Source organism: Leucopleurus acutus (genome assembly GCF_964270905.1).
Source record: "Leucopleurus acutus genome assembly, chromosome: 10".
Classification (NCBI taxonomy): domain Eukaryota; kingdom Metazoa; phylum Chordata; class Mammalia; order Artiodactyla; family Delphinidae; genus Leucopleurus; species Leucopleurus acutus.
This window is the reverse complement of record NC_139153.1, coordinates 45273049-45286984: the sequence shown is the minus strand read 5'-3', so window position 1 is coordinate 45286984 and position 13936 is coordinate 45273049. Positions and strand designations below refer to the sequence as shown.

The 13936-nt window shown below is 37.2% G+C and overlaps 1 protein-coding gene across 3 annotated transcripts in view; it reads right to left on the bottom strand.

Annotated features, from left to right (window-relative positions):
* The window catches only part of CTNNB1 (catenin beta 1), a 41196-nt gene that overhangs the window by 14474 nt on the left and 12786 nt on the right, over positions 1 to 13936 (bottom strand). The window lies entirely within an intron of this gene.

Sequence of the window (13936 nt, the reverse complement as noted above, 5' to 3'; positions counted from 1 at the left end):
TGCTTTGATCAATGTAAAAATCATTCACATATATATTAAAAAATCTTAGCATCTAATTTATCTCTGCATTTTGGCATTTTTGTGTAATAGTCAAGAAAACACTGAATTACACAGGGAGCTATTTGCAAATGAGACCAGTTTAAGGGCTCATGGTCTCTAGATATTCCTAATAACAAAACTTCCTTTATTACATAGTTTGCCCCAAACAAGTTCCTCTTGCACTACAAATTAAAAATTAGATGTAAATTACCAACGTGGACTAAGATATTTAAGTGTGAACTGTTTTCTATCAGTGTCCAAAAAAGTTTAAATGTGTTTAATACAATGCAGTTGGAAACTGTACTCTGAAGTCCTATTTTCTCTATGTAAAGGAAGCATGTGTTGATTATTCCTGGATTTGCTCTTCCAAAACTAGATTTTTATAACCACAAAGATCACTTGACACCTAAAGCTGACAAGAGTTGTGGACACAATTGTTTTATCGTCCACAGTAGAACAACTGACGATTTACTTACAAGGCAAAGTGAAGGACAGAAAATAACAAAGGTGATTCCTGTCAACAAGAAACTTATATTTTAAAATCATGTACTAAGTAGGATTATGTGTTTATTGTTTCGATTCAATAGGATGGGAAGGGGTGTGTAGAAACCTGCACTTTTAATGAACATTCTAAGGATGCAGAAAGTGATCTGCAGACCATATGTTGAGAAATACTATGATGGAAGAAACCCAGGTTCTCTGTCCACTGATGGCTGTATTTTAGTTCGCATCTTCTGCCTATCTTTGAGAATGGCTATTTAACCATTTCTCCACCCCTCTGAAAAATGGGTTCCCCACTCCAGCTCCCAATATATTTCCAGGGAAGGGGACTTAAAACATGTTTTACACTGAGCTTCTCCTCTGGCCAATGCCACAGGACTCAAAAACCAACTAGTCACATCTACAGGTGCAGCTGTTTAACAAGTGCTTTGATGTAACTGGCATCAAGAAAAAAAAAATACAGTGTTTTTTTCCTTGTTGAGACAAAGACAAAACATATTAGCCATATTACTGGGTAAAATCTACTTATGTGGGCTGACCTAGTAACTTGACCAAGATTATAATGATTTTATGGAAAAAAGCAAGTTCATGTTCCAAACTTACAATATCTACTTGCATGTTGGGGACGTCTTAGTACTATTATTTTTTTATAGCACTTTCAAACTTATGCAACATACATAAAAATTATTCTTGCTCTTCACGGCAACCCTCTGAAGTGAGGGAGGCCAAGTGTCAATCAGCAAGTAAAGAAGTAAAAAGTAGGAATGAAAATGGGGATCTACATAAGCAGCAGTATATACCAACTCACCCCTACACTGATCTGCAGACAAATCCAAATTTACCTAAAATTTGAGAAATATTTACTGAAGAAATTGAATTTCCTATCCAGAGAACTACGGCAGAATCTTGCCCCAAAGGAAAGCTTTCCTTATTCTTCCTCTTGGCAGAGCTTTCAGCCCAAGGGCTGGCTCTCCTCTACTACCCCCTGCCATACATTAAGGGCCTAGAGCTCCTAATTAACTAAGGCTCATCAAAGACTTGAGGAAAACCAGACTCCAGAGAAACAAAACTTTAAAATCGGGGTAAGGTGGGGAGGGAAACAGAATGTTTCACTTTACTGCCCTCATAAAAATTGGAGAGAATAAATAAAAAGTTCAATAGATAACTGAAATTGAGAAAAACTCCTAGAGCATAAAGGAGAAAGAGAAGAATACAAGAGAAGAAACAAGAGGATCAACCCAGGGGATCAAAGCTCCAACTTCAAAAAGAATTATAAGAAACAAAAATGAGGAAAAGCCCACTATGTACCAATCAAGATAAAGGGAGTATAATGATTAAAAAAAAAAAATGAAATACTAAATGTTCCCAGATGCAAGTGACCACAACTATAGACTACATTTAGAATGCTGTGTGTCCTGACAGCTTTATCACCACCAAGTGGTGCTCTGACAAAGAAAGAGGGTGCTGGGGGATCACCAACTTATCCAGTCTAATGAGGTAATGGATACATGCACACTTCCTTTTATTTTTCTCTTTTTGCTTAACATATACTCTTTTCCAATTATATATTTTGTAAAGAACACCTCAAAATTCATCTATTTCTGACTTAAACTCTATAAGGTTTAGAAAAATGTATATCCATTACATATAATAATTTCAATCTAAGGAGAAAGTTCATCCTACACCGTACCTTATTCAAAGTATTACTATGAGTAATTTTTCCTTCAGCTTTTCTAACAAGACTACTTAAGCATGCTAGGTTTTTCTTTTTTCTTATGAAATTTTTCTAATATGCAGAAAAGTGGACACAACTTTATAATGCACACATCACCTATACTTAACAATTATTAATACTGTGCCATACTGGTGCCTTCCTACAGAATGATTTTAAAGTAAATTACATACATTAGTACATTATGTGGCTATAAAAAGTAACGATATTTTCTTACATACCACAACATTATTATAAAAGATTAGCCTTAGAGCTAATTTCAAAATGATTGTTGGGGGGTTCTACTTCACCTTTGTATTTTAAGTGGCCTTCGGTCAAAATCTACATGAGAAATCTTGACACAATATAGATATCACCCATCAACACAAAATTATCTTAATTACCTTGGATTTCAAAAAGTTTGAGTACTACTAACTAGAAGTAACTGCTATAAAACAGATTATAAAACCAGTTTATAATAGATTACTGGCTGTTCATGCTAACAATTAACTTTTCCAAGAATCTAGTAAGAAGGTGCACGAAAAACTTTTGATATACTCTCAGGAATCAGAAAAAAAGTTCTTACTAAAGTCTATTTTGTAAATCTAAAAGCACATACATATGCATTTTTATTAACTGTCACTACTAATACCTTGCCATTTAAAAACTTATAGTCTCCTCAAATCTTCCTGTCTCAGCACTTTTTATTCAACACTAACACTTTTAAGTCACAACTTACTCTAGTTTCCTTTCTGCTTTTACTCCTCAGCTCTGTGTGTGTGTGTATGTGAGAGAGAGAGTCCATGTCCTGGGAGGGGTCTTCCCCAAACTGGGCAATAAAAAACAAACATTTAATGACACTTGCGCTCCTCTGAAACACCTAGATTGATACTCCTGGTATTATCTTTAAATATGTAGGTACAAAAATGGCCATTAGAAATCTGAACTGTCTGTGGCTAGGGAAAATTAGGATGTTCCTGATCATTTTCCTTCTTTCATTTTAGTGTCTCTTCTACCTCATCCATAAAATAATATATGCTTAGTATAAAATGGTATTTTCCTTTGGCATTCCCATAATAATGACATTGTTGTATTTGGTATTCTGTTAAATTTACTGTTAGGAGGGGCTTCCCTGGTGGCGCAGTAGTTGAGAGTCTGCCTGCCGATGCAGGGGACACGGGTTCGTGCCCCGGTCCGGGAAGATCCCACATGCCGCGGAGCGGCTGGGCCCATGAGCCATGGCCGCTGAGCCTGTGCGTCCGGAGCCTGTACTCTGCAACGGAAGAGGCCACAACAGTGAGAGGCCCGCGTACCGGAAAAAAAAAAAAAAAAAAAAAAATTTACTGTTAGGTGTTTTTTTTAAATATAAAAATATAAAAGCCAATTCCTTGTGTTGCAGACCCTTACCAAATATTATCTGTACTGTATCATAGGTCTATACTATAATTTAACCACACCTCCCATTCTTGAATATTTAGTTTGTCTTTCCTATTTAGTTTGCTATTCAAACAACACTGAAAAAACATCTTTGCATATAAATAGTTCTCTTAATTTCTTCCACCTCCCTTCCACCTAAGGACTGCTTCAATTACTGGGTTAAAGAATAAGAACGTTTAAGTTTTAAGGCTTTTGATACATAGCTCCAAAATACTGATGGAGCATAAATTGATACAGTTTTCAAAGAAGGCATTGTACTAGTGACCACCTTACCAAGGGCCTATCAAGCGTCAACTATTATCTTGGACAACTTTTTTTTTTTTTCTTTTTTGGCTGCGCTGGGTCTTCGTTGCTGTGTGCGGGCTTTTCTCTAGTTGTGAGGAGCGAGGGCTACTAGTCGTTGCAGCGCGCAGGCTTCTCATTGCGGTGGCTTCTCTTGCTGCAGAGCATGGGCTCTGGTGTGCAGGCTTCAGTAGCTATGGCACACAGGCTCAGTAATTGTGGCTTGAGGGCTCTAGAGAGCAGGCTCAGTAGTTGTGGCGCATGGGCTTAGCTGCTCCACAGGATGTGGTATCTTCACGGACCAGGGCTTGAACCCGTGTCCCCTGCATTGGCAGGCGTACTCCCAACCACTGTGCCACCAGGGAAGCCCTCGGACAACTTTTAATAGCTATGTCCACCCATCTAATGTATATACCACCACCCCACCCTACAAGTTTTTCTAAATTCTGAGAAGACTGAATGCTTAATTTTTTCCCCTACTTGTAGCCGTTTGTCTTGCCAGATTTTTATGTCGTCCTTTTAACATTTTTATGCAGTACATGTATATGTCATGCATAAGAAGTCACTTGAATAATCGCTGATATAGTATATTTAAACCAACTACGTGTGTCTGAGAATATGATTTTACTACTTAAAATAATTCAATTATGGCAATATACTTTACATGTATGATGCATCATTAGTCTCTCACTGATGAGTAACTGCACACAGCATCTCTGGTCAATAAACACAATCCTAAAATAGTTCTGATCCGTCAGGAAAAAAAAAATGTTTTAAGACAAATTTTCACTTTTTCCACTCTAAGAACAAATTACTACAAAAAGTAGAAACTGTTTTTCTCCAGCTTATACTAATATAAGCTACCAAAAAGACGGATCTTTTTCAATTTAATTTCTTTCTTTTAATTTTTCTTTTTTTTTAACTATAGTTGATTTAAAATATTGTGTTAATTTCAGGTGTACAGCTTCAGATCCTTTTCCATTATAGGTTATTACAAGATATTGTAACCTCCCTTTGCTATACAGTAAATCCTTGTTGTTTCTATCTGTTTTATATACAGTGGTATGTATCTGTTAATACCATACTCCTAACTGATCCCTCCCCCTCCCCTTTCCTCTTTGGTAACCCTTTTCCCCTTTGGTAACTATCTCTGTGAGTCTGTTTCTGTTTTGTAAATAAGTTGATTTGTATCATTTTTTTAGATTCCACATATAAGTTATATCATATGATACCTGTCTTTCTCTAACTTACTTCACTTAGTATGATAAACTCTAGGTCCATCCATGGTGTGGCAAATGACATTATTTCATTCTTTTTTATGGTTGAGTAATATTCCATTGCATGCATATATACACACACACACACATACACACGCACACAGTGTGTGTGTGTGTGTGTGTGTGTGTGTATATATATATATACACACACACACACATACACACACACACACCCCACATCTTCTTTACCCATTCATCTGCTGATGGACTGATGGACACTTAGGCTGCTTCCATGTCTTGGCTATTGTGAATAGTGCTGCTATGAACACTGGTGTGCATGTAAGATTGATATTTTAAAATACAGCTATTTCAAAATACATACAGAATAGCCTTTATCGACACAGGCACATTTTTATAATTTCCAAATATAATTTTATGCAAGTTGGAAAAAAACCCAACACTTCATATTGTTTATGTAGTAAAAGTACAAAGAATACACACCAGCTTCTTAATACTCAGGGGCAAAAGGCATAGTATGCAAAAGGATATTAAAGATGGCTTCAACTCTTTAGCTGTGTGTGTGTGTGTGTGTGTGTGTGTGTTTAATCAAACAAACAGCAAGGGCTTCCCTGGTGGTGCAGTGGTTGAGAGTCTGCCTCCCGATGCAGGGGACACAGGTTCGTGCCCCGGTCCGGGAAGATCCCACATGCCGCGGGGCGGCTGGGCCCATGAGCCATGGCCACTGAGCCTGTGCTCCGCAACGGGAGAGGCCACGACAGTGAGAGGCCCGCGTACCGCAAAAAAAAAAAAAAAAAAAAAAAACAGCAAAATTACATCTGTTAATCTGGGTGGTGAGTACATGAGTGTTTATTACATTAATCTCTACACTCTGCATAGCAAAAATAGCTAAATAAAAATAAGAAAACAGCCATACATCAATATTTCAGATAAAATAATTTAAACTCCAAATATGATTTTAAAACACTTTTGTATGTTAATCTTTTGAAGTTCATTAAAATGGAGTTACCAAAAACAACATGAATATTTTATAGAAACTTTTGTTAAATCAGCCAAACCTTACACACTCAAGTCTCGAATATGAGAATAAAATAAGCATGTCCATCTCCTTGAAAAGGTAGCAGTCACAAAAGCTAAACAGCCTACATACAAGTCTATTTTAAAAGTCTAGGGGTTGTAGTTATGTGGGAGGATCTGTTTCCATTACATCTTGAAACTGAAAATTCTGTTTCTCAAAGTTCACAAAATGATGACTGGCTAAATACTTTTAAACTGAGGACACTCTTTTTAACATTCTAGAGACACTTTTATACCCATTTTAAGTGGATTTTACAGTCTGATAAAGCTGCACAGAAAACACAGTTCAACCAAATTTTTAATGAAAGTTATTAAATTATATACAAACTAGTTTCCTATATACATTTAGGACAGTCAGAAAAACATAATCACAAAGAGTTCACTCATAATTGCAACAATAAAAACAACAAAAAAAGGTACATACAAAATTAAAGGAGAGCTGTCTTATCCTTGACTAGAATTTTTTTGTACTATATAAAGATGCCAGTTTTCTCTTAGTTTATAAATTCAATGTATTCCCAAGAAAATGCTCAGTTAGATTTCTTTAGGAGTGAAAATGATTCTTTTTTTTTTTTTTTTTTTTTGGCGTTACGCAGGCCTCACTGCTGTGGCCTCTTCCATTGCAGGGCACAGGCTCCGGACGCATAGGCTCAGCGGCCATGGCTCATGGGCCCAGCCGTTCCACGGCATGTGGGATGTGGGATCTTCCCGGACCGGGGCACGAACCCGCGCCCCCTGCATCGGCAGGCGGACTCCCAACCACTGCGCCACCAGGAAAGCCCCTGAAAATGATTCTTAAATTCATTTGGAACGGAAGTGTGAAGATAATAGAAAAAAGACTAAAATAACGATAAGGGACCAATTCTATCAGATACTAAAATTCATTATAAAACAACAGCCAAAGCAATTAACAATTACATTATAGGGGGTAGGAATGGTTAAGAGACTATAGTAATCAGTAAGCACCCAGACTTAATGTAGCAATTTAATAAATGTAAACGGTGATATTTCAACTGGTGGGAGACAGCTGGATTCCTTGATTAATAGTATTAGGAGAAAGGGACTTTTCCTTATAAAATACCATTTTTTCATTCTTACTGTATTAAAATTAAACCTACATATGCCAAATATTTACAGGTTAAAAAAAAATACCAATGGGATAAAATATGGTCTATACAAGGGTGGTATATATGGAAATAAAACCATGGTAAGAAGCCCAACATAAGCATGACTTGGAACTCTGAAATCAAAAAGATAGGATAATTTGTGTGTGTGCATAAAACCTTAAAATCCCAAGCAAAAAACCACCATGTATAAAGTAATTTTTTAAATGACATATTGGACACCAGAAGCGAAATATGATTAAAGGCTAATATCCATAGTACACAAAGAACTGAGGAGAAAACAATAAGTACAGCAGAGAAAGGGCAGGAACCATCACTGAAGGAAAAATAGAAAGTAAGCAATAAACATATGCAAAAGAGTTTAAACTCATTTATTTCTGCTTATCAGACTGGTAAGACTGAAAAGATAATACCGACTGCTGAGATAGATATAGTTAAACTGGCAGAAGCTTTTTGGATGGTAAGTTGGCACTATCCATTAAATATAAGTGTAAACACTTCCACATAAAAATTCCAATTTTATAATAGAAATGTACTCTGCAGAATATTCACAGAAGCATGCCAAGGGGCGGCACAGTGACGCATTCACAGAGAAAAAGCTGGAAATTACCCAAATGCTCATCAATAAGGGAGTGAATAAAAAATAATGTGTCCATTGAATGGAATGTATATTCATCTCTTCAACAAATATTTAAGTATCTTTTATGTTACTAGCATTGCAGGAACAGTGAATAACAGAGAGTCAAGGTCATACGTCTAGGAAAGCCTGCATTCTACTATTAGAGAGTTAAGCAATAAAAACAAGATAATTTGAAGAGTGAGAACTGTCGTGAAGAAAATAAACAAGGTAAGAATAGAGTGACTTAGTTGGGGAGGAGGGCTACACTATGTAAGAGTGAGTGATGAGGATGGAAGCGACAGGAGCACAGAAGGAGGAGCTAGCCAAGTGAAGATGGGGCAGAACACTCCATGCAGAAAACCAATGCAAAGGAAGGAAAGACCTGTAGGGAAACAGTACTGAAAGGTCACCAGTATAACTAGAAATCAGGGAACCATGAAAAGAGGTAGGGAGCAGATGGATAAGGGTACATACTGGGAAGCCACTGGAATAACTAACACCTGTGATTTAGGATTTTTAAAGTTCACTCTAGTGTCTATATGGAAAAAAAAGACCACGAGGGTCAAAAGCAAAGCAGGGACAAGAGTTAGGAGACTACTGTAAATCATCCACGTTGAGAGGGTTAGAGAATTACTATGAAGCCGTTAAAAGTTAAAAAGAATACATAGAAAAAATTCAACATATATCTAATATGCAAGGCATTGCATACTTTTTAACAGACATTTTTGCATGCATTTGCAAAGAAAATGTATAGAAATAATATATCGGTATTAGAAATGATATTTGCCCAAGAAAATATCTATCATTTAGCCCACTCTATGTTAGCCAGTGATATACAGCATTAAGTAAATGTTTCTAAACATAAAAGCTAAGTGGCCTATAAAATGGACTTTCTGCAAAAGAAATGTGGAAACTACTCAGCCAACCATTAGCACCTCAAGGCACAAAGAAATTGCTTAAAAAAGAGACATTCTTAGGAAAAATAACCAATGTTTTCTAAAAGCAAAGAAATCAAACTTACTGTAGGTTTTTAAAATATTTAGGCAAATGTCATTTTATTATATCAATAAATTTCTATTTTTAGTAATTTAATCTAACAGAGATTTTTCTTTCAGTTCTTATTCTACTAAAGCGGCGATATTCTAAAAATCAACTGCATCACAAAGTAATGGAATCTTCCCAAGCAACCTCATAAAGTAGATAACATTCCCCCAAATCATCAGATGAAAAAAATGACTAGCAGCAGTTAATATGAGTAGAGCTATTAAACTGCTCTGTTAAAACTCATATCCAGGTCTGTTTAGCTCAGTCACATGCCCTTTCAATCAAATCATTTATCCCATCCCCACCCCAAAGTTACACACTATTAGTATTTTAACAATCACTGTTGCAGTTAAGTGCAAGAGAAGGGTTAGCAACTTTTAGATAAAAGTATCGTAAGTAATACTAAAGAACTACATTCTTTAAACAGTAACCACAGCAAAAAAAAAAATTTTTTAATATTTCTAAGATTTGAATCAGTACATACTCCATATTTTGACTCTGTGCCTAGCAAAAATGCTGACAAGAAAATGCAGGATTTTCAAACATGAGTATATTATGCCAAAGAAATGGAAGAATTTACTTCAAGGAAGTTTCTAGATGTTACTCTCTAAATTCAAGCTACAGGCAGAATTAATGGAAGGGAATCAAAGACTTCCAGAAGCAATTTAAATGCATTGCTTTTTATCCCATAACAATAACCTTCCTCTTCTCCACTTGTTAGAAGAGTTCCCCTTCCCCACCATACCAGCACACTGATCTTTAAAAAAAAAAAAAAAGAAAAGGCAAGCTCAATATGTGAACTCTGAGAAGTCTTGGGGCTGTACCTTTAGCTCCTCACTGCTTCCAAAGTGCTTAGCACACATTAAGCAGCTCTTAAATACTTGATGGACTGAATGTGCTAAAAACAAGAAAAATGTTCTAAAAGTAGGCAGAACAACTAAAATGTAATATAGAGGCTTAGAAAGCCAACAATTATATATACCTGAGACTTCTTAAATGCCTTTACGAACACGAAAGATTCATTTGTGAACAATGTATATCATCTAGAACAGAAGTCAGCAAACGTTTTCTGTTAAAGGCCAGACAGTAAATATTACAGGGTTTTGCAGGCCTTAAGCTCTCTGTAGCAACTATTCAACTCTGCTACTGTAGTGAGAGAGCAACCACAGACAATATGCACACTAATGAGCATGGCTAGGTTCCAATAAAACTTTATTCATGGGGCTTCCCTGGTGGCACAGTGATTGCGAGTCCACCTGCCGATGCAGGGGGCGCGGGTTCGTGCCCCGGTCCGGGAAGATCCCACATGCCGCCGAGCGGCTGGGACCGTGAGCCATGGCCACTGAGCCTGCGCGTCCAGAGCCTGTGCTCCGCAATGGGAGAGGTCACAACAGCCAGAGGCCCACGTACCGCAAAAAACAAACAAAAAAAACCTTTATTCATGGAAAGTGCAAATTTGAATTTTGTAAATTTCACGTGTCATGAGATATTATCTGTCTTTTGATTTTTATCAGCCATCAAAAAGTATAAAAATCATTCTTAGTTCTCAGGCCATACAAAAACAGGTGGTAGGCAGCAGTTGGCCAACCCTTCATCTATTTATTACTTTCTCTAAGTACAAACGAAAGGCAAGTGAGTTTACATTTTAATTAAGTACATTAAACCTAAATGTGAAGACCAACAACAGAAAGGGTTTTTAAGTGGGCTACTAGGTTACTAAGTCACTCACCTTTTTCCCAGGAGTATCTTCAAAAGCAGGCTGTGTGAAAAAAATGAAACTGGACCAAATGACATATGAAAGCCACATCAAGTCCATTTGTTTGGGAAAAACATATCAGGCCATTAAGATCAGGTATATGCCAAACTAGAACATGGCTTCAATATGCCTTTTTCTTCCCCCCATATAAAATGTTAGCCACTGTTGTTGTTATTAATTAATGATCATTATTAATATCACTTAGACCCGCACGTTTGGCCAATGGAGACAGTGCCTACAGAGGATGTTATGATGACACAGAAATTATGAGTTACGTAGAATTATTTTTTAACTCTCTAGAAACAATTTCTAGTGTTACTGTCATAGAGAGAATGATTTTTCATCTACTTTTCCCCCAATAGTGTATATATATATTTTTTTCTGATTATAAGTTAATAAATACCTTTATACAGAGGAATATGAAGAATATTACTGTCTTAATAATTCCAACTTTCTCTCTATGCATTTTAGTCTAATTTTTCAACAGTTACACACCTGGTACTTTCAGAAAGTGCTCAATGAACATTTTTGAAGATATATACACAGCTGACCGTTGAACAACACGACAGGGGTTTAGGGGCACTAGCCCCCACATGGTAGAAAATCTGCATACTGCTATCTCTGTCTCAGATACAAAGGAACTGATAAATGACTCGCCCAAGGATGGGACAGAATCAAAACTCAAACCCTCGTTTTTTTCTTCCACATACTGCGATCTCTAATCCAACAGAAACTTTTCCTCACACTTAAAGATTTGTAAAATCAAAATACAGGCACTGTATTTATTGGTGGAAAAAAGTGTTTAAGTTGACGTATGCAGTTCAAACCTGTGTTCTTCAAGAGTCAACTGTACGGGGCTTCCCTGGTGGCGCAGTGGTTGAGAGTCCACCTGCCGATGCAGGGGACACGGGTTTGTGCCCCGGTCCGGGAAGATCCCACATGCCGCGGAGCGGCTGGGCCCGTGAGCCATGGCCGCTGAGCCTGCGTGTCCAGAGCCTGTGCTCCGCAACGGGAGAGGCCACAGCAGTGAGAGGCCCGCGTACCGCGCAAAAAAAAAAAAAGAAACAAGTCTACTGTCCTACATATCTTCATACCAAATGTGTTTTCTAAAGCATTTTAACTAAACAATGTATCACAGAGATATCAACGGATGTAGATATAATACCAAATTCTGTAAAACTGTACAGATTATCAAAGAATTTAAATTTCTTATAGCAAACTGACTTTGATACAAATACTGTTACTTCTGCTATTTATATATCATTTGATATATCTTTGCTACTTCTCTTTCACCTTTTGAATCTTTGTTTTAATTGTTTTAAATGTGCCTCATACATTGAATATCATGTTGGGTGTTATCTTTTTTAACCCAGTTGGAGAGTCTTTTTTTTAAACATGTTTGTTCATTTATAGCTGTTATAAATTATATGCTGGTCTTGTTCCTCTTGTCTTACTTTTGTCTGCAAATCCTAACATCTGGGTTATTTCAGCATTTTTTTTCTCTTGACTTTGGGCGACTTTTTCTTATCACATGTCTAGTAATTATTGATTGTATATTGCATACATTATAGATTGTGTATTAGATATATTGTGGAGACTCTGGTTTCTGGAGTCTTCTAAAGACTGTTGAGTTTTCTTCTTTAAGGCAGTTAAATCACCTTAATTTTACGGAGCTTGGTTTTACACTTTCTTAGGAGGAATCTATTTCAGATTTTACCCTTAGATTTAGGGTAAATTACCTTAATCCTGGGAAACGTCTTTACTCCTAAGGTGTGACCCTTCTCTGGTTTCAAATGAAAAGCATGAGGTGTTTACCAAGACCTCCTAACTTGGCAGGACCAAGCTCCAAACTCTTCTTCACTGTGAGGGTGGAAGCTGAAATCTCTGCTCATGTTTCTCAGTGTTCCATGTATTGCTTTAAAATGAGTTCCTTGCAGCTGCCACCCCCCACCCCTCGACACACACACACACACACACACACACACACACACACTTCTGGGGTAGGCTGAGGATCTGAAGGGAGTTATGTACAGATTCTGAAGCTCCCCTCTGGGACTCCCTCCACTGTGAATCTACCTACCCCCCAACTCAACTTCCAGCCATCCTGGCAACCCTGAGCTCCATCGTCTGATACTTCATGAGTTCTAGTCGTACTGCACCAGAAACACTGGTGATTGTTCTCATTAGAGAAGCCTTAGAAATATGGATGTCACCCAGTGAGTGTACTTCCCTTCTTTCATGGGTCACATCTCCTCAAACTTCTTTTGCAGCTCTCTTGGTACCTTCCAACAGTTATTTTTATTTTTTTTCCAGAGTTTATAATTTTTTCTTCCAGTTTTATTGAGATATAACGGACATACATACTGTATAAGATATACAGCATGATTTGATTTACATACATCATGAAGCGATTATCACAGTATATTTAGCAAGCACCCATCATCTCATATATAGATACAAAATTAATAGAAAAAAATTGTTTCTGGTGATGAGAACTTAGGATTTACTCTCTTAACAGCTTCCATATATAACATAAAGCAATGTTAATTACCATGTTGTACATTACATCCCTAGTACTTATCTATCTTGTAATTGGAAGTCTGTACCTTTTGACTGCCTTCATCCAATTTCCCCCTTTAAAATTGTGTTTTACTAAAAAGATCTCCAGGCTTGCTTGTAGAGCCCTTTAAACTGGCAAACAGATCCTTCCAAAGGCTCTAACCTGGAACTTTAAAAAACACAGGTTACCAGGCTCCATCCCCACGGTTTTCTATCAGTAGGGCTGGGATAGAACCTTGGCACTGTATTATTTTTTTAAGTGCCATACATGTTGCTGATGCTGCTACCCTCAGAGCAAAGGGCTACAGCTGTAGACAAACTATATGACTCAACTCTATGTATAACATTAGTCAGTAACCCAAGCTAAAAAACCCAAAACATAAACCTGACTCCACAGAGTAACCCTAACATCAGCTCCTTGCAAAGCATCTATTCATTAAGACAGCACATATTCTAACTTAATCTTTAGCAACCTTCTGCCCCCACACGACACATATCAAGTTTACGGCACTCTCCCAAGCAGAAGGACATCTTGCTGCGTTTGACAGCCTT